We start from the raw sequence: 27,300 nt of genomic DNA, 5'->3' as shown, positions 1-27,300 counted from the left end.
CTTCATTGGTTTCAGTTTTCCTCCCTGCGCTAAAAGGCACAAACAGAATGAAACAGCTGTGAAACAAAGCAGCCTGTTGCAGGTTTCTCTACAGCTGTCTAGCAGACCCCATAGCAAAAGCAGCCCCAAGAAGATGTAGTCAGCTAGACCAGTGCCATTATAGGCAATAGAGGCTCATTTTAATCTAATATGATGTTGTAGACACCCTAGAGAATCAGAAGCTTGGGAGACTAAGGGCAGCCTGTCATCCTTTCCCAGTACTTTACATGCACTAAGAACCAGTTTTGGGCACCTGTCTTATAAGCATGAGGGATAATTACTCCCTGGCCTCATGTTCAGTGCACATAGAAGCAAGAATCACCAGGTTTTAGTATCTCATCTCTTCACACCTGCAGTGATTTGGTGTGTGAGTTACTGTCCCTTTACATCTCAGTAACATAAACAACTCATCATCATCTTTGCAGCCAAACCAAAGTTCCTTCCCTCATGATAGCATGTGTGTCTCCTCAGGACGCAAGTCTCTCCCTGAACTATTGGACCATGACACATCCTAGAATGTGCTGATAGCTGCTCTGATCTTGACTTTAGTGCACCGGTGCACCAAGAAGAGGCTGAACATAAATTGGGTCATTGGCCTGATCAGGTTGTTCTGTCTGGGTGTCAGCCAGCACCACTTGGAGTGGAGGTTTTAGTGCTCTATTTCACCAGTGTTACTGTATGTTAAGCTACTAATTAACTGTATATCCTGATCCGCAGCATCTCCAGTTGCTGTGGGGTCTGAGGGTATGTTCTTCACTGCAGGTAAAAGATGAGTTTTTTTAAAAAAGCGTGAAGACATGGCAACTCGGTTTTTATCTCTATTTAGCAGCTTGAGTTCAACCCCAGTCTCCCCAAAGGCTTTAACTCAAACTGCTAACCCAAGTGAAAAATTGAGTTGCTTTGTCTTCACTACTGTTTTAACCAGAGTTTGCTAACAAAGGTTTGCCAGTCCAAGTCAAGAACACCTTTTTCTTCATTGAAGTCATAGACATATGTTAAATACTTTCACCATTGGAGCACCCTCTGATAGGGGCAGCTTGAACTGTACCTGCCCACACATGCTTTGCTCTAACAGTCATGATCAGTCCCTTCCTTTCATTGACACTCTGAAATCCATACAGGCCCCCATACAGGCATAAACCTTCTTCTTTCCCTCCCCCCAATCATTTTTCTCTTCTCTGGAATGACTGTGCTGGGACTGGTCACCTGTCACAGTTGCACCAAAATCACAAGTACCTGTGGCTCATATCCGAGTCCCTTCCTGTGATAAACAGCAGTAGCTGTAAATAGCATCAGTGCTATCACTTAAGTACATGTCTAGAAGCAGTGAAATGCACATTCCACCTGTGGAATGATTCTTTGAGCTGTAACAGCAGCAGCTTGAAAATGTCAAACTTGAAGCCAAGGACTGAATGGGTCTCAGACAATTTCCTTCTTGTTCCTTCCAGTTCAGGAATGAGGGGGGAAGGATGTATGTCGGAAGCTTTCATTCCTTTCTGCCCATGATGTACTTGCTCTGTGGATAAATAGAGCTGTAGGCTTCAGGTCAGTCAATACAGCTTCTCTCACCAGCACTTTAAAACTATAGAGCTCAATTACCAAATGATATCTCACAATGGGCTTTAGCAGCTGAGAGCAAAGAGCCCAAAAATCAAAGCTGGGAGCGAAGTGCTGTTTTATAACTATCGCCGTTCCAGCAGCATCTAATACAGAGGCAAAACTGGCAGGTGCTCAAGATGGGCCTCAAACACTCTGCTCCCCTCTGAGTCTGAGAAGTTTAGATCTAGTGCTAGGCCCGTCTTCCCAGGTGGTGGTTCTGAGATTTCTGCTGTTCTGGTGCTGTTGCTAGCTGCGAGTTGAGATCCAAACTGCTGTTGAGCATCAGATAAAAATACAACCCCTTAGTTGATGGTACCCATAACTAGATCTGAGCCTCTCCTATATTTTTCTTTATATGTAGTGTCGAACCTTATCAAATATTAGTTGTTACAGAATTTAGTTCATTTTAGAATATTCTCAACTTGACACATGGGCCATGAACTCTATGACTCACCCACCTCACGTTCATGAATGTGGGGAGCTGTATGGTTAAAGCCCTGGCAGAGCTGCCATTCAAACCCAAGAACTTGGTGGAGTCGGTGAATGCCCATTTTGAACAGCAGAGAGCATTCTGGGAAAGCAATGCCACAGCATGCTCTCTGCTCAGTGGTGATATCGTATTGCTTTAAAGGAGCAGCATAGATGGAACTGCAGCTATGAGGCAGCAGCATATGCTGCAGCTGTCAAGGAAGAAGGAAATTATATGGGGGGCACATGTCCCTTTCTGAATGGTGTTGGTTGTGCAGTCAAGTGCCCTGTTGTATCTCACAGGCCTGATGACTCAGCTAATACTTTCTTTTATTGCAACCCCAAGAGGACTTCCTTACCTCTCTGGCACTAGATAGCATTAGAGAGAGAGGAAGAGAATTAGTTACCAGCAATCCCAGAATGCTTCTCCAGAAAGGAGCAGACACCCTCACTTGGGCAACATATATGTATTTTTATAATCCTAATCTTTTTTGCAATGTTTGTTCTCATGTTAGCATCAACAAAACAGGCGCTGACCTTGCCTGTTGTTGCTTTAAATGCCCTGTTACGCTACAAGCATGGGAATGAGCTAGTCACATGGAAAGTACTTAGTCTCACATGGACTGTTCATGTGCAAAGAGGAAAAAAACCCACTCTTACAAATACAATAATCTCTGCAGGAATCTCTCTCTCCCTCCCTCTTCCTAGCGATGAAATAGAGAGGCTAGATTTTTGCTTTAAGGCAGAATCATATCTTGTTTTCAAGTCATTTTAACCCCCCCCCCCCCCAAAAAAAAAAAAAAAAAAATCAATACTTCATTCTGCTTAACAACTGCAGTATTAACTTTGTCGCAGAGGTATAAATGGCATTTAAGAATCCATCCTTTAATATGTAGTGCTCAGATACCATGGCGCAGGGTAGAAGTGAAGAAAAGATGCTACAAAAGTCATACTGCCCTGAAAGGGAGCAATGTTCAGAAAACTGGCAGCATTGTGTGTCCTCTGCCCTATTTCTGCGTAGTCAGGGCAGGACTGGGCTGCTGATGTGTGGGGAACTTGCATAAACAGAGGAAGGAGTATGTAAGCAGGTTGAATGGCTGCAGCGATGAAACCTCCTCCTTAGGAGCACAGGCACAAGTGAAAGCAGCTCCAAGGGGCTCTAAAATGTGCTCTGTTACATTCTGGGGATTTCCCCTCCTAGTTCCTAATCCGGATTTAACAACAACCAAAAACAATGGCCCCAAAGGAAATCCATTCCAAGTTCAGCAGAGAATCCAGTGCAAAGTGATAGACTTTGGGGAGGTTAGTGAGCACTGCACTGATACCTCTGCAGCACAGACATGATCAATAAGGTTCTTACACACCTCACTTTGTAAGGCTCTGAGAAAAAATATTTCTTGTACTGTGTTTTTTAGGCAGCAAAGCCCTGTATTATCCTCTTGCCTACTCTCCTAAGGGGAATTCCATCAATGTATAGGGGAATCCACTCTTGGCACAGAGCCAGCACTGTCTGCTTTACAGCAAGTCCCCTCCCCCAATTGGAAATCCTGGTAACAGGTAACATGCTAGGGGTATTTTGGGAAGAGGAAGGGGGGAATGGCTGTGTCCTGTGCTCCAACTATTCCCAGCTGCCGGAATGGCCCTTGGTGCCAGTGCAACTGAGATGCAAGACAAGGTTAGACTCAGGGTGCTCTAAATCAGTGGTTCTCAACCAGGGGTATGTGCCTTCAGCAGTCCCAGCATACAGGAGATACGAAGCCATCTTTACTATTCCACCTCAATTCCTGTGCAAGGCTGAGTGAAGGTGCAAGGTGCCTCTCAGTACCTTGATTTGAGCATCAGCCCTGTGATCACAGAGTCATAGATTCTAAGGCCAAAAGGGACCATTGTGGTCATCTTGTCTGACCTCCTGTATAGCTCAGCCATAGAATGTCTCCAAAGTAATTCCTAGAGAAGATCTTTTAGAAGAACATCCAATCCTGATTTAAAATTGCCAGTGATGGAGAATCCACCACAATTCTAAATTGATCCAATGGTTAATTACCCTCACTGTTAAAAAATGTACATCTTATTTTCAGTCTGAATGTTAGTTTCAACTTCCAGGTATTGGATCATGTTATAACTTTAGCTGCTAGATTGAAAAGCTCTTTATCAAATATTTGTTCCCCATGTAGGTACTTATAGGCTCTCATCAAATCACCCCTTAACCTTCTCTTTGCTAAGCGAAATAGATTGAGCTCTTTAAAACTCACTATAAGGCAGGTTTTCTAATCCTTTAATCATTCTCAGGGCTCTTCTCTGAACCCTCTCTAATTCATCAGTATTCTCTTGACTTGTGGACACCAGAACTAGACATGGTATTCCAGCAGTGGTTGCACCTGTCTCAAATACAGAAGCAAAACAACTTCTTTACTCACTCAAGATTCCGCTGTTTATGTATCCAAGGATCACATTAGCCCTTTTGGAGACAGCATTACACGGGGAGCTCTTGTTCGGTTGATTATCCACCTTGACCTCAAATCTTTTTCAGAATTACTGCTTCCCAGGATAGAGTCCCCCATCCTGTAAGTATGGCCTACATTCTTTATTCCTAGATGTGTACATTTAATTTAGCCATATTAAAATACATAAACTAGGTGCAAGCCAACGGCATCAAGTGACCCAGATCACTCTGTATCAGTAACCTGTCCTCTATTATTTACCACTCCCCAATTTGTCATCTGCAAACTTTATCAGTGATGATTTCATGTTTCCTTCTAGGTCATTGATAAAAATGTTAAATAGCACTGGGCCAAGAACTAATCCCTGCCAGACCCTACTGGAAACACTCTGCCCAACAATAGTTCCCCATTTACAATCACATTCTGAGACCTATCAGTTAGCTAGCTTTTAATCCCTATTTAATGGGTGCCATGTTAATTTTATCTCATTCTAGTTTTTAATCAAAATGTCATGTGGTACCACATCAAACACCTTGTAGAAGTCGAAGTATAGTACATCAACACTTTTACCATTATCAACCAAATTTGTAATCTCATAAAAAAAAGATATCAACTTAGTTTGGCAGGATCTATTTTCCATAAACCATATTGATTGGCATTAATTATATTATCCTCCTTTAATTCTTTATTAATCGAGTCTTGTATCAGTTGCTCTGTTATGTTGCCCCCAGAATTAATGTCAGACCGACAGGCCTACAATTACCTCGGTTATCCTGTTTACCCTTTTTAAATATTGGCACAACACTAACTTTCTTCTATTGCTCTGGAGCAGCCCAGTGTTCCAAGATTTATTGAAAATAAACATTAATGATTCAGCAAGCTCCTCAGCCAGCTCTTTGAAGCTCTTGGTTGCATATTATCTGGACCTGCTGATTTAAAAATGTCTAACTTTAGTAGCTGCTGTTTAACATTTTCGTGAGATGATAGTGGAATGGAAAGAATGTTAGCATCATATGGTATTACTACATCTTATGTTTTTCCCAAGTGCAGAACAAATACATTTATTGAACATTTCTGCCTTTTCTGCATTATTATTGCTAATTTTACCGTGCCCATCTAGTAGTAGGCTAATACCACTGTTAGGTTACCACTTTTTGTTCTTAAAAGTCAATGTATGTTCCTCTTCATCATCTGCCGTGCTGCAAGTTCTGACTCATCATGTGGGACCCATGCTGCTTATTCATCTACCTGTCCTGCTGCAGCAAGCATTCTGTTGGTGATAGATTAGTTGGTCTCTATTCCTATGCCCATGGCACCTATTGGAGCCCATAACTCTGTAAACTTTGGGCATCTTGGATGCTCTCTCTCTCTCTCTCACACACCCACACACACCCACCCACCCCCTATGGAACCTTCATGGTAACCTTTTGTTTTGCTGCTGTCTCCATGCCTCAGTGCTCACTGCTGCTGCCTGTGAGGCCTCTATTTATGACCTCTCTTTCTCTCTCCAGCCCCACATTCACCCATCATAAAATACTCCCATGGTCCTTGCTCTCTGCTGCCTGTACATCTGTCTATTATTACCAGGAGTTTTGCGGGGGGGGGAAGGATTAGGTGCACAGCATGTTTCTTCTTTTGAGTATAATTTTTGTCAGGTTTCCCTGGCCAGTTTCTTGGGACACTAGGGCCCAGAACATGTTAGCATTTCTCATTCTGTCCACACTACTGATGCCTTTAGCTCCCTGAAGGAATGAATATCATGGGAACAGTATTTCAAGACCCTGTCTGCCTAAGATGCTTAGTGCTGCTATCCTACCTGAAAATGGAAACTGATATTTGCTGTACACTGTGTAAAGTACTTCAAGGCTCTGGCGCATTAAAGGATTTGAAATCTTTTTCCCCTCATCCCATTTATGCTAATTGACCTTTAATTTTTATTTCGGCTGTAGTGGACTTCTACTTCAGTTTAAATAGTAAACTTGTGTTTTTGGAACTGAAGGGTCAAAATTTCAGTCCTGGCTCCCCGGGTGCATGTGATTTATTTAGCAACTGTGTCTGTTGCCTGCAACACCTGGGTTAATAATGCAGTGTAGCGTTATCGATTTAATGGGTTGCACCAGTATAAAGAAGAGCAGAATTTGGCCCACTAGAAGTAGTTTTAATTGTAGCACTTCTTAGTTAAAGAACACTCCTCTTAGACTACACTCCCAGAATCCTTAAGAGGCAGTTGGGTGTATCTGTGTTTGAAGAGTGGAAGATGAAGCCTAGTGGATTGTTAGCAGTGAGATTCAAAGCTCACTTATAAAAAACCATGAAAATCGTAGAAGCGAGAATACATCAGGCTGGCTCCCAGCAGAATAGGTGGTCACCTAAGGCAGCATAATATTCTGTAATGGCTTGTGTGTCTGACTGGTACATTTGTTGTGTGTGCCAAGGACAGCAGGAACCCTAAGGCCTTTAAATAAAAAGATATGTCATTTTAATGCAAATAATATATATGTTATGTAATATGAACTTATAGGAGATCCTGTATTGACTTCTTGATGAGCTGATGTGAAGGTGGTCCCTTTCATATGTTACAGTCCATACTCACAGCTTGTGCAACATAGGCTAATGTAAAAAAGGTATACTATCTTTATGTAAGAAACAAATATGTCTTCTTGCCCTGAGTACACACTGTGCAAGCACACACTGCAATGAAAGGAAGATTTTGTATGATCGCAGCTAGTTTCACTTAGGATTTGCCTGCTTTTTGATGGTGTATGTGTAGTTTAAACAGATTTTTGATCCCTCAGCCTGATATGTGTTATTTAAGAACACACATACCACAATTCCCAGATTATTTTCTGTTGAGTGGAGTGTGTGTTCTTGTATGCAGTTACCACTGAAAGTAACATGAGGCTGTATATGGTTTGCACTGATCACAAACTGCAGAGAGGTAGTGCAGTTCCATCCACGTGACCATTGCTGCAATGGCTCATTTGCTACTAGCCAATCATGACATTTAGCGTTTCCTTGGTGATCTCCTGGATTTTGCTAAGTTAGCCTGAGCTAAGAAGACACTGTCCTAGAGCTGGTCAAATTATTTTTTGTGAATAAATTATCGGATTAATATAGCCTTTTGTCGCTTCTTGCAACTCACTCATGACCCAATCCTGCTTTCCACAAAGCCACTGGGTATTCAAGAGTGTTCACTGAATAATTTATACAAACAAATTTCAGTCTATGAGTTGTTTGTAAAATTGTACACTTTGACTCTTTGTGGTGTATGATTGGTCACCAGAGTCACAGGCGTATTAGTGTTAGTTCTTCTCCCTGATTTGGTGAAATTTTTTCAAGAGGAAAATACTGTATAGGTGTAATGTGCTTCCTGGTGCTGATTCTCAGAAGAATAAGTGTTTATGCTACAGTATATCAAATGTGTTGGGTTTTGACAATTTGCATTATGATTTCTATTATGGTAGCTCCTAATAAGCCCAATTAGGGACCAGGGCCCTCTTGTACTTGATATTGCGCAAACAAATAACACAAAAATAATTCCAGTTCCAGAGAGCTGGTTGTCATAGTTCAAGGCAACTGTGCCTGTATTCCCCCTCCGTGGGCCCTTGAGGGCACCACTCTAGCTCCCAGCACCTCAGCTAGCACCTCTCTTGAGCAGAGACCTGTGTCTCTCATCCTCCTGACCTGGGGTCACTGTACTGCACTTTTCCCTGCCTATCATAGGATATTCCTAGCAAGCCAGACTGCCTAAACAGGCCAGTGCCTGTACTTTGCTTTCTCTTCAAAGGCTTATGAACAGCACAGTTGCCAGCCATTGAGTTACTACAAAGCTCTTTATAAGCAGTTATTCTTAAAATGAAAACATACAAAAAAACCCTATAAAAGAACCTAAATGCATGTTAAAAGCTTACCTATCAATCTGATGGTGTCTCAGTAGGACAGAGTCCTTCCAACCCTTCCCAGGAAGGATTGGGGCCTCTCTCAGATACAAGGTCCTGTCCTTTTGCTGGATCAGAAAGGAGGTCCAGAGTCAGTTTAAACTCAGGCTATTTATCCAAAAGTCCTTTCTTTGTCTGTTGGTCTCTGGAGAATCCTGATTGAATTAATATAGGTGAGCCTCTCCAGGTGGTGGTATTTCTCTGGAAGTGTTACAACTTGAGTGAATTTGCCTAATTACCCTCCATTGTTCTTAGTTCCTGGGGGGCTGTGGTCACCCTCCCCAATGGAATTGCATATAATCCCTGGCCCACAATGATACATATGGTTTACATACAACAAACCCTGCCTTTTTTCAGGGGGTTAGACTAGATCACTCCTGTGCTCCCTTCTAATCCTATGATTCTATAAACTTAATAGAGTGTGATCTCCCAAAGACATTGCAGTAAATGGCCATATCTGTCTCACTCAATATATAATTGTATGTGACAATATACACCCGGTGAATAAGCAGGCAAACAGCAGGGCATGGGAGACTAAGGTAACAGTACAAACAGGTGCAGGGGCATACATTTTTACTTACAATGATCTCATTAATTGAAACTGATCATCAGTCTGACCTTTCACAAATAAACTGGTAATTATCTGAGTCCATCAGCAATAGATAATACATACTTACAGGATAAAAGATGCAGCTCACCCTGTTATTGTAAAAAGCATTTGTGAATTATCATATGTATTATTTGTCAAGCTCCACACAGTTCCCTTGTGGGAGGGATTCCTCTGTAATCAGCACATCCTTCTCCAGCAGGCTGTTTCATGTTGGGAACCATCAGGAAGTGAAAGATCATATCCCAAATCTCCTCCCTACCTTCCTAACAAACCAGTTCCCTAATGCTTGGTTCTCAAAAATATCTCACGAGGTGGATTCTGCGGGATGGATTCTGCTGAACTGTGGCAGCGTGTGGGTCACTGTACTGCTCTCCAGTATAATGTCCTTGGTGCTATATTTCCTTGTTATACTTTCACCATCATATATTTGGTTGATTGTTAAATATCTCTGATCAGTTAAGAGGAATTTCCCCTTATTTACCACCACACACACCAATTTCTTCCAGTAAGTAGGTTCCTGTGCCTCACAAATCTGCCAGTGAGAATTTCCAAAATGAGAAACTTCAAGTGCCTTTAATTTCATGATTTCACACACCTTATTCATGTATTTGGAAATGGATTCATGTAAAGAGCAGTGAGCCTGCTCCTGCTGCCACTGAAATCAATGGCAAAACTCCCACTGATATCATTAGGAGCAAGATTGGACTCTAGTAATAGTTGTGTGGCTCTCTGGCTTTTCAGTGGGGTTTCCACCTCAAAAAGATTGTTCATGTGCTCTGCTCTGGCCATGTTCACATTAAATGAGCATCCCTCCAGCCTACCCACCCCACCTCAGAGAAACTTATTCACTCATTAGGCTTTTTGCTTAGAACTATTCAACTTTGCTACTTTGATTTTGTAATAGGCCAAACTCCAAGTACTAGCAGCATAAACAAGATTGCATGGCTAATGATTTGTGAGCTTGGCCTGAATGCAATTTACTGCAGAAATTCCAGTCTATGAGACTTTGTAACCTGCTAATAAAGCACTTTTGGCAGAGTGTTCAAACAGAAAGAATTTCACAGCCTTCCATTCTAGGTTTCTGTCACTGTCCAAACTTGCAGTGATGCTGCTTTTCAGTGTATCTTAAACATCAAGTAAAAACTCTGTTGTAATTGGACCAGATTCTCTCTCTCTTTTATTTTAAAATTGGTTTATTGTTCAGTTAAATTTCATAAGATAGCTAGAGTCCACAGGTGCCTTATAAATAAAATGTGAATGTCTATATCATGTATTTCATAACAATTAGAAGTAATAATATTGTGCCAGTCTGTGTAGGAACTGCAGAATCTGTGAGCCAGATTTATCCTATGCTGATGCAGGGTGAGAAAAAAGGCAGCTTACCTCTCCATTAATCAATAGCTGTGGTGGCTGATTGGCCACCAATATAGATTAGAGCAGCTCTAAATTGCACCTCTGCCACAGTAGCCCTTATGAAGCCTTTGTATCAGTGCAGAATCAGCAGGTTGCAGGTCCACCATGACAACACAGCACCGTCCTTTGGTTCACCCTGAAATGCCTTGTGCAACCTGAGCTGCTGCTGCAGTTGGCAAAGAGCTGGTTTGTGCCTGGTGCAATGGTCCTCTATGCTTGGGGCATCCTCTAGGTGGATTTATACCCAGCTTAGTTGGTGGAAACAGGCTATAGGACAATGATGAATTGGACCCTATGCAGATAATTTGCAATGTTCTTGCAGGGGATAGAGCACAAACTCAGGAATTAGGAGGCCTGGGTTCTATTAGTGGCTCTGCTACTCAATATTTGACCTTGGGCATGTCAATGTGTCTATTTCGTCATCTGTCAAATGGAGATATGATACTTTCACCTGCTTTGTGAAGAGCTCTGAGATCTTAATAATAATTTTAGGCTGCTAGAGATTTCCTATCAATCTCACAGGCCACTGTTATTGTGGCACCTTAGAATTTCTCTTCTCCCCGCTCACCTGCTTTACCTTTACTTCCAGCCCAGCTCACACAAGAGCTAGGGGATGGGTAACCAAATGCACAAAAAGTGAACCTCTCTGTTTCATTTATTTGTCCACCCCAAATTGCTGAAATTTTGGAGCCCAACATTGATTTATGGTTTTTTAGATTCAGTGGCCAGTCTAATGGGTTTCAGTCAGAAAGTCCACTCCCAGGTTTTAGTTGTGATGATGAGGAAATGTCTGGTTATCCGAGTCTTTGTGTCAGACTGAGAAACCTCTTCAAAACAGGGCATTAGCTGACACAGGCAGACTGCTAGCTGGACAAACACTGTCCTGTGTGTCACATTCTAGTAAATACCTGCATTTGATTCCAAAGGGCTCCATTGATTAAAACTGGCTCTCACTACAGGCCAAGAGAACAATCACCACAATAGGACAGTGAGCCATTAAACATTACTACACAAAAACACTGTTTGGTCCTTTAGTTTTGTTGTTGTTCTTATTGTTGTTGAGATCTGGAAAACTACCCATCAATTATTCCATAAGCTTGCAGGAAAGATAAACTGAGCACTGGATCAAATGCTGCCACTGAATTCCTTAATACTTGCTATTGAAAAAGAGTTAAAAACAACAGGGACTGAGTAGCACTTGATTTCTGCTTTTCTCTGTAGCATTTATTTCTAGTTTGTTTCAAATGCACTGAAATAGTCATATGAGATAAGAGGCAGAACCTAGGACCCTTTGATAGGACAATTCCTACAGCATTCATATTTCTAGTGTCCCGGACGATATGGATGGGCTTGCATGGAATCCAAGCTGTCTGGCTGTTTTGTCCATTGGGTTTATTGATAGTCAGACCATACCATATCATGCCATACCATACCATATGTTTTTGGCATATAAATCTGTAGCAGCTGAGACTCCCTTGGTTTGTAAAATTCAGAGCAAAACTAGAGTAGAAATAAATCAAGTATTGGGGTGTTTAGGGTTATTAGAGCTTTTATTTGGTTTGACTTGGGCAGTGTCATGCACACAGTGTACCATATATATCCTGACTAGTTTTCTGCAAAGGTGTATGTGTCTGAGGAACAGGTATGTTTAAGAATGCTCAGGTTACATTTGTGGTAGTGTGGGTTGTCTTGGGAGTCAGAGAGATGGCGCTAAAGCAGGCTGATGTTTGGGCCCTGACCCTGCAAATGTCTGCTAGCCCACATGGAACTGTACTAGATGGGGCTTTGTGCAGGTGCAACAGTCTGCCCATTCACTGTCAGTTGCAGGATCAGAGCCTTGAATTACAATCTCTGTTGCTGGCTGAAAGTTCTGAGAATAAAGGAGACTGTATGGTTGTATTGTTCTGTTCTAGTCACACTAAGACTTTCTTAGAAACCTTTTCAGTGACATGTGGGAGGGTTTCCACCCTCAAAAGGATAGAAGGCATTTACATGATAACTCAGACATTCAGAATGACTGTATTATGAAATTGACCTCAAGAAACCAAAATGGATCTGGAAAGGGTGGGAAGACACTGACAGAAGAGCTGACATTGATTTTTTTTTAATTCCAGGCAGTCTTGGATTTACGGCTGTTCCACCTCTAATATTTGAGTATCTTTTGTTGTGCAATGGCTGTGTGGTTCAGTTTAGAGATGGGATAAAACCGGAGTCTTGGATATTGACCTCTCCCAGTTTGGAAACAAGGGGGTAATTTTAAGGTTGAAATCCTGGGATCTGAGTCTGCGCTTATGTTTTCAGTTCTGAGCCAGTTCCCAAACCAGAAAGGGCCTATTTCCTGGATCTGGTTCAGACATGGCTTAGGTCTATCAAGAACACATACTTCTGTGAGAGTTTGCCACAAGATATCAGAATCATGCTTACGAGATTTCCATCATCTTGTGAGACTACTTCATAAACAGTTTTCAAGATTTTGACACCATCTAATCTGAACCTGAATCGCAGCCCAGATTTTGTTTCAGATTGAACTCCAAACGCCTGCCTAAAATCAATCTTGACCCCACCTCTTCAGCCAACAGCGTCTCAAAATATAAGCAGAGAAATAGGAGAGAGAAAAAGAAGACATCATAAAATTTTAACTTCCAACGAAGAGAATTGTGTTTGTGTGATCTTATATGCATTCTTCTGTTTGCAAAGATGAACTCAAAGTCCATTGGGTGGAATTTAAACTACTGTTGCTGAGCTAACTGTAGGCACACGGCGTTACTATGGAAAATTCCTGATTAAAGTCTGCAAAGAATTTCCTATGCAGAGGCTGTTTATTAATAGGTACCTCAGCCTCGCATCTGACATTGACAATTCTGCCCTTTAAACACATCATTTTGCAAGCAGCGTGATAAAACACTGCACTTTTTTTGTGCCGAGGGAGAGATTGTCCCCTCCCCCATGCCTCTCTCAGCTGTAACCCCTACAGTTTGCTTTGCTAAGCACAGGAACAAAAACTGCAACCATGAAATTATTTTAACTAGACCATAAAAAATAATTGCACAAGTGATGCTTGGAAAAAAGAAATCCTCGCTCTAAACTAACTAAACAGCACTGTGTGTCCTTGTGTAGTTCCTATGTTTTTCTGGTTCACTCAGTTTCAATAGATACATAAGGACTGGAGCCAGGGCTCCTGAATGACTAGCTCAGAACAAAAGCAGGTCTCCTGAGTATTCTTGAGCAGCCAGCAAATTGAGGGAAAGTTATTTTGGGTTAATCAATGTACTTCAGTTGCAATCACATTTAGCCTCTAACAGAGAAGGCTGCAAACAAGGAATTACTGTTCCTGGCTCAGCTATGGATAGGACTGAGAAGTGTCACTGGCCAGACTATACTCTTCTCAATACTTTTTTTTGTGTGTGTTCTGAATTCAGTTCTGCAGTTTTAAGTATCCTCTTCATTTGCATTTTTCCTCAGCTTATTTTATTTATTTATTTGCACTGGGAGTCTGGGAAATTATTGGCAGTTGGTTGAAAGTCCCTATGGGGGAGAATTCTAGCCATGTCCTAGCTGGGACTGCCATATGGAGCTGGAGTAATTATGATCAGTATTCAGTTTTTTTATAGTAAAACTTTAGATTATGCAGGAGATGATTTAAACTACAAGCATTTAGAGACACTTGGGGAAGGTACCATCATGAGCAGAACTTCCCAAGGGACCGGTTTAATGGTACTTTGGGCCAGATTTTCAAAAGATCTGGTCAGCACATTGGCTGAGCCTGACCTGAGCACTGGAAGATCTGGTCCCCAGCTCCTTTGCAAACCTGGTCCGTGTACTAGGTTTAAAGGGGTCCTATTGCCTGCTATTTCTGCCCCCATCACAAGATGTCTATGCATATGCTATATAGCCCTGGAAACTCTGGCCTGTCATATTGGTTCCCACGCTGCTGCTTCTACTGTAGTATCTTATCTGCTTCAACTCCTCACTGCCACCCAAATATGTGCTATTCTACCACAAAACATGCCAGATAGTGTAAGTGCAGGCACACTGGCTGTGCTAGAAGCACAGGCCCAGCAGACATATCTCTATCCCCATGCAAATCTGCCATCTTCACCCCTTTAGACTCCTAACCATCCTTCTGCCTAGTGAAGATCCTGCCTCTTCAGACTTTCAGTCAACTTTTTGGTACCGATGGGGGACACACAACCTGTTTCCACTGCCTCTTTTAAGGCCCAATCCTGCATGATCCTGTGAACTCTCAACTCCTGCTGAACTCATGGAGGTGCTTGGGCTATGTGGATCACAATGAATGGTTTGTTTACCTGACTTGCTGCAATTAAAAATTGGATGTGCATGTGTTTAAGTGCTTTGTTGGATCAGAGCCAAAGTGCTCAGCACCTTGCAGGTTCGAGCTCAAGGAGAATAAGGCCCCTGATCTCTGGTCTTGTGACTTACAATCTGCTGACGGTGAGTGAAAACACATGTACGCACATGCACACCGTCCCTCCGATAGTTATAAATGTTGCTATAGTTTTTTTGTTGTCTCTAGTACTCTAAGGATGGATAGGAACTTCTGTAGGCGAGGCCTTCTGTTTCAGAGATTTATAATCCATCTGTTCTGGGATTGTATGTGTGCTTTCTCTAGTTCAGTTCCTTCTGTTAATTGTGTGTCGAGTAGCTGTTCAAAAATGTCTTTCTGTGGATTTGCTTATGCAGTACTTGTAGAATTCTTGGGTGGACGCCATCACTCAGAATCCCATTACTTTTTCAAGCATAGCTTTCTCTGCTTATTTCATTCTGCAAGGGTTGCTTCAGCTCCTCTAATTCTGAGCTTAGAAGGGAATTAATTTTGTTATCTGTTCTCCTCCTTTGCTTCTCTTGCCTCAGCTTCTCCTTAAGTAGCTTCCTTTCAGTTTCTTTGGTAACAGTCCATTCAGATTTACCATTTTCTAGAGAAGAACCAAAACCAAAATTCCAGGTCTGAACAACCACAAACTTTGGGCCTGCACTACAGTTTGCTTTGGGTCAGATATTCAAGTCTTTGAGTGTTGCTTTCTTGAGCCCACATCAAAGTGAGAAACAGAGATTTTGGACTGATAAATTTGATAGCCTTGCTCACCTAATTACAAGTGGTTTTTGAAGGCCAGTCCGTATACATTTGAAACACAGAATGTCTTTGTGCATGGATGGAATGGATTCTATGTTGCCGAGAGATTGTCTGGTTTGTGGTGTCATGTTGCATGTGAAAGATATTCTGGACTCAGGGAAACTTGGTCTTTCAACATCCAAATATCCACAACATCTAGCTTTAGAGAAGCACCTATAAGGATGCAGGGAAGAACACAGGCAACCCTGTTAGGTCCAAAAATTCAACTTGGCTTTTCCCTCTGATGTTACTTTGCCAACATTGAAAGACTTGACCCATTAAAATAATGTCAAGCCCTAAACAGTCAAAGCACTTCATAGGGTTGTTAGCTATGTGACTCCTCAGTGGGACTGCTGTATGAAATTATGCTGTCTATATGCAATAATTTGAAAATGTATGGGATTCAAATCTAACTTCAACTGACACAAGACATAATACCCACTTCTGAGAACCGTAGCTCTGTCTTTAACTCCCCTCTTGCTCCCATCTTATGAAAGAATATTGCATTATGGTTAGAGCAAGGAACTGGAAGTGCCAGAACTTCTGGGTTCTTTTCCCAGCTCTGCCACTGACTCACTTTGTGATCTTGGGATAAGTCCCTTTACCTCTCTGTGCCAAAATTTCCTCATCAGTAAAATGAGTATAATACTACTTACCACAGAGGGATGTTGTGAAGTCTAAATAACCAATGTTTACAAAGCTCATTCAGATCCTTGATAAAAGTGCTGTATGAATGTGAAGTATTATTATCAATATTGTCAGGTTTTGGTACCATCTAGGATGCAATACAGAGTGAGCTGTGGATGATGTCCTAGGTCTGACTCTGGATTTTCTAGCTTTTAGCAATTTAGGTCAGGCATCTCTCTCCCCTTCATGTTATCTTAATACAGTTGTTTATGATTCTTAATACAATGGGCATTTTATTTTATTCTGATAAGTAGCTCTAATTAGATTAAACTGCTTCAGTTTAAGCCAGTCAGATTTCTCAACTGAAATTGACACTTTCATTCTTATTGTGTCTTCATTATCGGATTAAATCTTGATCAAGGGGAATCATTTCCTGAGGCAGTTCTAGAACAGGCACAAAACAAAGCTCTGTATACTGTTTTCTGCTTCTCTCATGTGAGAGGCACTGTATATTATAGTGTGACACTGAGATATTCAGTATAGTCATCTGCAAACTTGCCAGCCAGTGGTCAATAGCAGCTCCCTATGCCTGAAAACTGTTGCCATCAAAATGTATTTTTAGACTTGTGTATTCTGAACATCTCTCAAACATTCATGAATCAAACTTTACTGTTCCATCCACAATTTTCTCTCTTTTTGTCAGAAGAAAGGCACAGGGGGACTATATAGAGAGACTGGACTCTCCTCACAGACCTCAAGGTCATCCCTTCAGGTCACAGTTAAAGTCTTTACTGCCTTCAAAGGCACAAATGGGAGTTAGGTGCCCAAATTGTGCAGCTGCCTCCCCTTCGCATCTTTTGAAAATCTCTCCGTAAAGCAGCTCATATTGCTAACTGCAGCCATTTCAGATAATCCCGCTCTGCACTGGTACCCATGACAGCCAAAGTTCAAAGCCAGCATTGTAAGTTGGCAGTTGGCCAGAGACATAACTTTTTCCCACCTCTGATGCTGAGAAAAGGGAAAAGCACTTCGGTATTTAAAGTCCCCATATCCCTCCTTCCATACCCTTTTCTGCCAAGACACTCATCTGAGTCCTCCCCTCTTTCATATATTTGAGAGAGGGGTGCCAGAACTTCAAACCATTCATTTGGAGCCTATTCCTTGGACAGCACAAGGGGAACCATATTTCACTGCTCAGTCAATATGAGCTTTATCAGGGTTCAGTGTGACACACAACACTCACCACTGAGTGCAGGATTGGGGCCTACAACAATATTCAGTGGCCTAGAAGATAGGCTTGCCCCAGAGTTCTAAAAACATCCCCTCCCCAGCCCCCTTTTAAGAGCTATAATGCAGAGGAAACATAAATAGGTGGACCATGGACTTTCTCTGAATTACATATTGTGAGAAAAAAAGATACAGGAGGCTTTCCTGCTCTGTGCCATATCTATTCTGTATCATATCTGTATTGAGCTTCTTACTGGGACTGTGCAAGGGAAGGTGACAGCCCTGTCACTAATGGACTGGTTTATCCAGATTTTTATTGTTTTGGATACACTCAGGGATGCTGCAGTGACTCAGACTAAATTGCTGCTTTGTCTGAGAGACACGTTTTCTCTGGGTAATGAGTCGATCTTAGCTCTGATTAGATTTCACTGCAGTAATAATAACCAATGAATATTGGCAGCAATGGGGGTGGTGGGAGGGTTACTTCAATATAAAACATGGAGAAGAACTTGCACTACAAAGGAATAGTAGGAGAAAATGAATTAATCACTACTCCAGCTGATCATACAAAGTTGCCTTGTTCTTCCCTCAGTCAGACAATTCCTTCAATCTCAGGCAGACTGCTGCCCAGCAGCTCTGGGGATCAGAGGAAAGTACAAGTGATTTATACAGCCACATTTGTCCCTCCTCCCTACTCCAGCTGTGCCAGGCAGGACTCTAGTACAGCTGGGGGTCTGAGCCATAATGTGAAACTTACCCATGTGTGGAGGGCTTGTGCAAGCCCCTCTGCACCAGTTAACCCCTGCATAGGAGCTGTGTGAGATGTCCGCCTATTGAACGCACATCAGCACAAAAGACCTCATTGAGGCTGGACCAGCAGCCGGCCAGGATCTTTGGATCTGTGCTTAAGCAGATCCCATAGCCCTAATACCTTATAGAAGCAGCACAATATGACTGACACTGCTATTTCAGACCATAGAGAATAGCAGGTACACCAGAGGCTGTCAATATCGCATATCATGGCCCTGGGTTGAGAAGTTGATGAGATGGATTTCACCCTCTGCTTTCAAAGAATAAAAGCCCAAGTTAATTTCACCCTCAGTTCTGTATTTATTTTACATGTGATGATTCACTAAGATACAAATGTGACATAAGAGTAAAGCTGGGCAAATAATATGAGTGACATTTTCTGCTGCTCTAAATTCAAACCGAAATCCGTATTGGATCCAGCCATCTTCAGAGCCCTTCTAAGAGCACTCCCACACAGTTGCGTTGTGCTAGCACAGACGCTGGCAGAAAATGAACATTAAGGTCACACAATTGAGTACTTGTGGAAAAGTCATCTTTAATATGCTTTCCACAGGCATTCACAGTAGAAAAGTATTTCCAATAATTTTACTCATCTAATCACAGAACACAAGAAACACCACATGACTGACATGGACAATCACAACTCGAATATTGAGTAATAGAAAGCAAGCCACAGAGGGAAAAAAAATGCAGCTTGTCACTATTTTGAATAATATATATCTATCCGATTAAAATGTCATCTATTCAAGGACATTCTGAGAACAGATCTTGATCCTCGTTCACCCAGTGTGCCTGTGGGGGCTGCCTACCTCACAAGTTGCAGCCTCTGTGGAGCTATGAAAACTGGAGGGCTCTATCACCAGCCCAGTGCCTAGACCAAGTCTGTTTCAGGCCCAGGCATCGGCCCATTTATTGTTTAGACACACCACCTCATGAGAACACCAAAACAAAGCAATTCCCCTGACCAACATGGCCTTCAGATTCTTCCCTTGCCTCTCTCACTCCCTGGAAAGATCATCCTTCCTTTAAATCCCCTGCTGAATCATGTGACTGGTAGGGAGCCCTTAACCCTTACCTGGTTGTTTTACCCTGTCACAGGCTGTTTGTCCCTTTCCTAGGCACACAGTCAGGGAATGGGTGGGCAGGGATAGGGAACAGATGGAATCTTGACGCCATATCCCCAATTCACTGACAAGCTCATTTGAGCAGGCACAGAGGTGGAGGTGAACTGATAGTTTGACCCTGTCTCTGAGTCACAGTTCAGCCCTCATTCTGCTCCAGGGCCAGCACAACCACATGCGGCCTCCTACTCAGGGCACACTGTATTCTTACAGTCTGGCCCAAAAAGAAGTGAAATTTGTCTAATAAATGATTTGTTACAAATGATTTGCTCAGCTCTACAAAGGAGTCTGCTGTCGCATAGTAACTAGGAAATAGCAAATAGCTAGGAAAAGAACCCAGTGTCACCTCTCCTTGTTCCCATAAACCATCTGGTGACTTTGCATAACTACCCCCTTTTTCTAAGCCTTAAACAAACATTTGGTCAAGAAGGCCAGGGACTCCTTGCTTTGCTTACAGCACATGCCCATGAGAGGAGCCAAGTGCCAGCTCTCTGACTCTCTGTCAATATAATACTTTCCACATCAGCCTCACCAGCTCCTGACAGGTCAGCACTCAGCATGAGTCACATAATGTACAGTGCCAGTTGGTGCTATCATTTAATGTTTTAAACAAGGTTTAGTTTCTTAAGCTTTCTGTGGCTTTGTGTATCTCAGTCTTGAAACAGATATAGGGATCAATTTCCTGGCTCATTTCTTGGCTTGTTGTTTCAGTCACACCCAACCCTCTCTTTGCATCCCTCCACTGGCTCCCTGTTCTCCATAGCATCAAACATAAACTACTTATTTTCATTTTTAAGGCCCTTGATGGCCTATCGCTCCCTACCTGTCATCTCTTATATGCTATTAAGAGGCTGAATCCCATCTCTGTTTTGCCATAGATGCTAGTCTTCATCACCAATTTGTTAAATTTTCGAACAAGCACCTTGATGCTCTCTCTCATCCTGCCCCTTATGCATAAGAGGGAACCCACTGTAGACATCTGCAAAACCACCTCATTATTCTCCTTTAAATCCTTCCTTAAAATTCTCCCTGCGAAAAAGCCTACAAAATACTCAGCAATGGTTAGATAGCTAGGGTGCTATCAGGATAACCAGTATTGTTTCACTGTGTCCTTGTACTCCTCCTGTCTGTTTGTGTCCCAGTTATCTCATATCTTATACTTAGATTGTTAGATCTTTGAGGTAGGCACCATCTTTTTGTTGTGGGTTTGTAAAGCTTCCAGCACAACACGGCCTCCTCCATTGTTGAGGCGCTTAGGCAATATAAATATTAAGCAAGGGTCTGATCAAACTCCCACTGAAATCAGTAAAGTCTAACTAAGTGTTTCTCTCTCTTTCAGGTCACACAATAAAAGATCTCAAAAGCCAGCTCATTACTGTTGCCATCTTGCTTTTACTCATGTGAGCTATATCATGGTTTTCAGATAGAGGTTAATGCTGATCGTATGGAAACTGGAATGCCAACCTCTCACATGGTTTTGATTTCAACTGTTCTTTAGATTGTGATTTCTAGTAGTTTGTTTGGTTTCTTGTAGTTCTTTAGATCATAGTTTTTCAACCTGTGGTACGCATAATCCTTGGGGGTACGTGAGACACAGGCAGGGGGTATGTGGCGAAAAACCCAGTGAAGGGAGGGGAGCGGTAGCCGCCGACTTCTGGGGAAGCCAGGTGGCAGCCGCCTGCTTCCCGCCTGGTCCCAGCTCCCAGCTGGGAGGCAGGCAGCCCACATAGTGATTTGCCCCAGGCCCACACCCCCCTAGGGACAGCTGCTATCCATTCTGGTGGACCACTTGGGCCTGCTCATACCTCACCAGTTCCCACCTGTGTGAAGAGAACATCACGTGACCCCGCCATCAGGCCATAGTGATTGGTTAGTGTTGATCTTTGCTCCTATATAGAGGAAAGGGAGGAGGAAGGAGGGGAGAAACAGCAGGGGTTTTGTGATCTGCCACAGCCACACAGCACTGCAGAACTCTCCTTCTTTACGAGAAATATAGTCGTCCAGCAGTAAAGGGGGAAAAGATTGTATTTCTCAGAATAGAAAATTGAGTGTTGGGGTACTTATTAAAATTTTCAGAAGTTAGGGGGTACTTGCTACTTAAAAGGTTGAGAAATACAGCGTTAGATAGTAACCTAGCCATTTCAGTCATCTTCAGGACTAGGCATTTAAGATACCAAACCTTGAAATTGTTACAGGTCACTTTACTGAGAAGGGAGTTTCTTTTCTTGGCACTTGTCTAAGATTGAATCTAGTAAGTTCTAGATCATTATCTCTGCAAAAAAGGATAAAACCTAAAACTAAACTAATATTAAGCTAGCAGGGACCACTCCTTCATATCTCAGAGAGCTATCCTTGTTAGTCTGGAAGCAAATCAGTGCTTTCCCTAAAGGGAGAACATTATTGTGACTTCATGTAATTGTTTTTGAGCCACTGCTCTTTAATTTAGCTGAGCTGCAGCCATGGGAACTCCACCACGCCTTTGCTCTAAGGGTATGTTTTAACTGTCAGTTCAGGAGGTCTAGGAAGTAGAGGGATGTTGTACATTCCCCCTCCTTGTCTTTGTTATCCACATAACCTGAATGTTTCTCCTTAGCAGCTACTAACCTGGTACCAGTTCTTTGTAAGTGATTTTAGTGTGAGAGTACAGAGCAATGTGTTTATCAGATTGCAGAGTAACAAATCTGGGAATTAATCAGCCTTCCATTTCTTCTGCTACCTGAGGAAACCTGCAAACTTTAAACAGTTGTACATGTCACTGAGGGCTTTGGTTTAGTTGGTGGGTTGGTTTTTGTTGTAGCACTACCAGCTAATGCTATTATGGCAGTGTCAATAGCATTTTCCATTGTGAATACTCCCATTTTTTTGCTGGGGTTTGTTTGTGAGACAGTCTGTTCCCTTTGCATCAGGAAGCAATATCTTCTGTCCTAGAGAAAATCACTTTAAGGCTGATACTTTCCATGGTGCTTTGGAAATTTAGATGCACAATTCCCATTGAAATTAATGGGAGTAGTACATCTAAATCCTCTAGGCAGCTTTGAAAATCTCATTGTTTTGTAATAAGGGCATAATAATTTTTTGTGTGGCTTCAGAAGCCCAATTTTAAATCTGGAATTTTGTTGACTCTTGAACCTTGGTATAGTTTGGTGCCTTCAAAAATCATATAGTAGAGATAGGCCCGAGTAGCAAAATTTGATTCCAGTTTTGGGTTTCAAACCCTTCCCTCCTTCAGAATTCAGGAATGGTCACATTTGGAGTTTTGGTTTAGCCCATTACGCAGATGGGGCCAACTAGAAAATCTGGCTTCAGATTTAGGTTTGGATTATGATTTTGATGTTTGAGGGCAGTAAACTTGGGGTTTTGGTTTGAGCTCATCTAAAAAATAAACTAAACTGAGGAGCTATCAAACTGAAAAGCAAATGCCATGGGGATGGGGGGGGGTGGGGAGAAAGGTGAGGACCATGAGATTTTCGTCCAGATCACTATACTGTGCAGGGCTTTTCTCAGAACCTATCAGTGGCTCTTTAACTAGATACAGGAAGGACTCCCTTCCCCATCCAACCAGGAGATGAGTATACCAGGTAGAGCTGGGCAGTTTTTTTCCAATAAATATTTTACTGGCCAAAAAATGCAATTTTGGATCATCCAAAACTGTTAACAATACAGGTTGAATTTGGCAAATATTTTCAGACGAATAAAAATGGGTGTGGGGGAATTCTGAAAAAGTCAAAATGTGTAATTTTAACTTTTTCTAAACTCCTTTGACTTTGTTTTGAAATGATTGTTTCCAAATTTAGCTAGATTTAAAAAAAAATGTTAAAAAGCATCCAGAAATGAAAGAAACACAGTGTTTCACTTTGTTCAATCCTAAACTACATTTTCTGGGATTTTTTTGGTCAGCCATTGAACTAAAAACATCAATTATTCAGCCTGCTCTGGTGCCAGGTCTCTGCCAGCCTGAGGAGTGAGAGCTCAGAATAGGGTTCTGTTGGGCAATTAGACAGGGCGTGGAAGCTCAAAACAGCAGGGGATGCTGCAGGTAAGGACAGAGGTACACAAACACACAGTCTAAATAAGGCTAAGGACCAGAATAGCAGAGAGTGCTACTATGCATGATGGAGATGTTCTGGCAGAGCGGCATGGAGCCTTAGAACTGGAAAAGCGGGTAGAGTTGGGTGGGAGTTCCAGGACTGGAAGAGCAGAAGGTGCTGCAGCTCAGGATTGAGGTACATCAGCGGAGCTGTGTTAGGGAGGGGTTCATAGAGCCTGCTGTTCAGTGCCTATGATGATTTGCACAAGTGCAATCCATCCCTCACAGCTCTGAGCACTAAATTTTATTGCTCAAACATCTCATCCCAATCCCCTGTGTGCCGCCCACCTTTTATGTCTTGTCTTTTAGATTGTAAACCCTGTTATTATTTAATATCTGTATTGCAGTAGTGCCTAAATGCCACAGTTTGTGTTTGATGCAGTGGAAGGGAGCCAATGAAGGAATTTAAAGAGGTAGTGACAAAATTGGAACAATGAGCCAAGAATCTGGTCTTAGCACCAGCATTTTGAATGGATATGAAAGGGGTGAGGTTGCAGGCACTGGAGAAGATTGCTTAGTCAAGGCATGAGATGTTCATGGCTTGCATAAGAGTTTTAGCAGTATGGGCAGAGAGGAAAAATTGGAGCTCGGATATGTTGTGCAAGAAGAAATGGCAGGAATTAAACACAGTCTGGATGTGGGTCAAAGGAGAGGGCTGAGTCAAAGATGAAGCAAGATTATGGGCTTGAGCAACAGGGAGGGTGGTGGTGTCCACTGAAAGAGAAAGGTGGAAAAGCAGAGGATTTGGGACAAAAGATCAGGAACTTGGTTTTGGCCATTCTGAGTTTCAATGGAAAGTTGGACATCCATGAGAGAGGATCCTTTTTTGGCCAGGATCTGTGTTATCTTTGTTATGTGTGTTTACAGTTCCTAGCACATTGGGGCCCTGACCTGTTTGAAGCTAGGTGCTACTGGGGTGTTGTTGAGAAGGGTAAAGATCACAGCTAGATTTATGAACCCATTCAAACTTGGGGGGAGGGGAGTATTTAAAATGAGACCCAGAACTGAGCCACCTCTCCTTAAAGTTACACAAAATCTCCCCAGTGCATTTTTCCAAGCTTAAGCCATCTGTTTCCTCTCATTTCTCCATTTAACCAGAAAAAAGCTCACCCAAGGGAAGTATTACAGTACACACTTGACTCAAGTTATGTCTACACTGCAAGTAAAAGGAGTGTACGTAACTTGGGCTAGCTAACCTGCATAAAATGGCAATGAAGACTTTTAACTTAGGTTAGCAGCTTGAGTTCCCCCTGAGGCTTCCCTATAGGCTTGAACTCAAGCTGCTAATCTAAGCCAAAAGCGGAGTCTCCACGGCTATTTTAACCCAAGTCAGCTAACACAGGTTATCTAATCTGAGTTAAGAACACATCATTTTTTGCAGTGTATACATACCCACACAAATGGTTAGGTGGGAAGGTGAGTGGCTATTTAACATCCCTAGGTTTTATTCTTTGCTGGGGCTAATGTGAGAAAAAGGCTACTCAGTCCATCAGAGTTTTCTAATATTTTCCCCCAAACCAACAAAAACAACAAAAGAAATCAAATTGGTGCCATCCCATTGTAGAATAGGAGCCCCGGGGACTGAACAGCACATAACCATGTTGGAAATCATTAAAGAACAAGACTGCCTGTGGGTGGTTTTAAATAATAAAGGAAGCAGTTAGGTCAGTCTTAGCCTAAAAGGGATCCAGGCACACATTGTACTGGGAAGAGAGAATTCTGAGCCAGCTGCCTGAGCATTTTGTACCTCATTGTCACCCCAAGATGACTAGTAAGACTGGGGACAGTCTGAAGAGGTAAACCAATCCAGCAAAATCAAAACAAATTAGGAGGTTGCTACAGCTCTTCATTTGCACAGCTGTGCCAGGCCCATCAAAGACAAACCTCTGCTGAGATGAGAGGGAGTTGCTTTTGATTGAACAGCTAGTTGATTTTCCCCCCTGAAATTTCCACAAAAAAAGGATACCGCTTTTTTTTTTTTTTTCCAATGTGACTCCCCCTCTCCTCCCCTCCCAGCTTTTGACCAGCTCCTGATCTATCATGTCTTAAGACTTCAATTCAAATTCTTGCAGTGGCTATACCAAGTGACAATTAGTTAGTGGTGTTAGCATAGTTGTCCATTTATGCACATCACACTCACAACATATACCTGGCTCAGTTGATAGTCTCCGCTCAAGAAAGACCGAGGTGTGAAATAGCAGGATCTCCAAGGATATGTTGCAGGTCAGGGCTGACGTGCATTGATAGAATGCTATTGAGTGTGCAGGCACAGGATAGGAATAGCAATGAAAGTGCCAGTCCAGAGAAATGGCTCTTATTTCTTATGTACTTATATATACACCTGAGCACCTCAATCTTTAACGTATTCATTCTCACAGCACCTTGTTAGGTATTATCTCCACCTTACAGATGGGGAACTAAAACATAGAGATTAAATGACTTGCCCAAGGTCACATGGGGAGTCTGTGTGGAGTAAGGAATTGAACCTGAATCTCCAAGTTCCACATAGCACCCTAGGCACTAGACCATGGATGTTGTGGGCCAGGATTAAAATAATAATACAGCTCTTATATAGCACTTTTCATCTACAGGTTTCAAATTGCTTTACAAAGGAGATCAGTTGAATGTCCAAGGCCATCCAGCAGGCCAGCGGCAGAGCTGGGAATAGAACCCAGGCTTTCTGGTCCACTGCTGTATCCTCTAGGCTACACTGCCCCTGCTTTGTTTTAACAGTGTGGTATATGGAAACAAGTGAGGGCATGACTGTTGAAGCAATCTGTGCTGTGGGTCAAGATCATCTTGTCCAGGTATGTATAGAGCACCCATTGCAGAGCTGTGAGTGGGGGAAACCTTACATAACATTAAGTCCTGTTAGCCCTAGCCAGTACAAAAAGCCCCTTGCTTTCAGGAACATTAAATTAACTACAAAGTAAATAAATAAAAATGAAGAGTTCTCTTTTGCTATTGTGTTGCAAGCACTGTTTGTTAGATGCTGCTGTATCGTGGAGTCCTTATCTCTTCCTCCAGATAAAGTAAATCAGGACTCCTGAGGCCATCTCTCCTCGAGTGTTCTCATCTGCCAGAGATTTAGCTGCCCTTTTCTTGTATGTTTTGCTAGAGAGTGATGTTTTTATTTTTACTTTAACTCCCAGCACACTCATCATTCATGGCTTACACACTCAGGACATAAAGGGCTGAGGAGGGATGCTCCAAGGTCTTTTGTGCACACTGATGAACGCTACTTTCTGTAGGCAGTGACAGGATCTCTGTTAAACACAGATGCTTAAGCTTTTAAAAAAATTGTGCCTTGTGTAGGGTAGAACCTGAACAGCTTATAGATAGACTGGTCATTCCCACCTGTTCCCATGCCAGTTACAGTAATTAGGCTTACCTCCCCCACTCTTGCTTTCAGTATTCTTTTAATGGGGCTTAATAAGCATTCTGTTGCTGAAACATGAATCAAATGTACAAATTGCACTTGCAGTCACTGGGGAAAATCAGTTGACTGTGATTTTGAGCCCCAGTGACTTTTCCCACTCTGCAGGGGTATTTGGTCCAGAGATGTGGAAAAGGTAAGTTCCAGGTGGATGAATGAGGATTGGATTTTCAGTTCAGCTGGAGGAAAATTTGGTGAGTCACCATTGATTTTTCTGGCTTGAAGATGTTATCTACTCATCCTGCTAATTTATTCTGTGAAGGGGGCTGAAATCTACTTTTAATTAAAGCTTGTGGGCTAGAGCATAAATGTAGGACACACATTATCTTCTATGCACAATGGATCTCACTGAT

At 42.3% G+C, this 27,300-nt stretch overlaps 1 long non-coding RNA gene across 1 annotated transcript in view; it reads left to right on the top strand.

Moving 5' to 3' along the window:
• LOC137165829 (uncharacterized) overlaps positions 1-26,600 on the top strand; it is a 32,295-nt gene extending 5,695 nt beyond the window's left edge. Inside the window, exon 3 of the long non-coding RNA XR_010923502.1 lies at positions 26,103-26,600. This is a non-coding gene — a long non-coding RNA (uncharacterized lncRNA). The remainder of the gene's footprint in view (positions 1-26,102) is intronic.
• The last annotated feature ends 700 nt before the right edge of the window (positions 26,601-27,300 follow it).

Source organism: Emydura macquarii, unplaced genomic scaffold (assembly GCF_026122565.2).
Source record: "Emydura macquarii macquarii isolate MOO-44397 ecotype Brisbane River unplaced genomic scaffold, CSIRO-AGI_Emac_v2 contig_2768, whole genome shotgun sequence".
NCBI classification, from domain to species: domain Eukaryota; kingdom Metazoa; phylum Chordata; order Testudines; family Chelidae; genus Emydura; species Emydura macquarii.
This window is presented reverse-complemented; position numbering and strand designations above follow the sequence as displayed.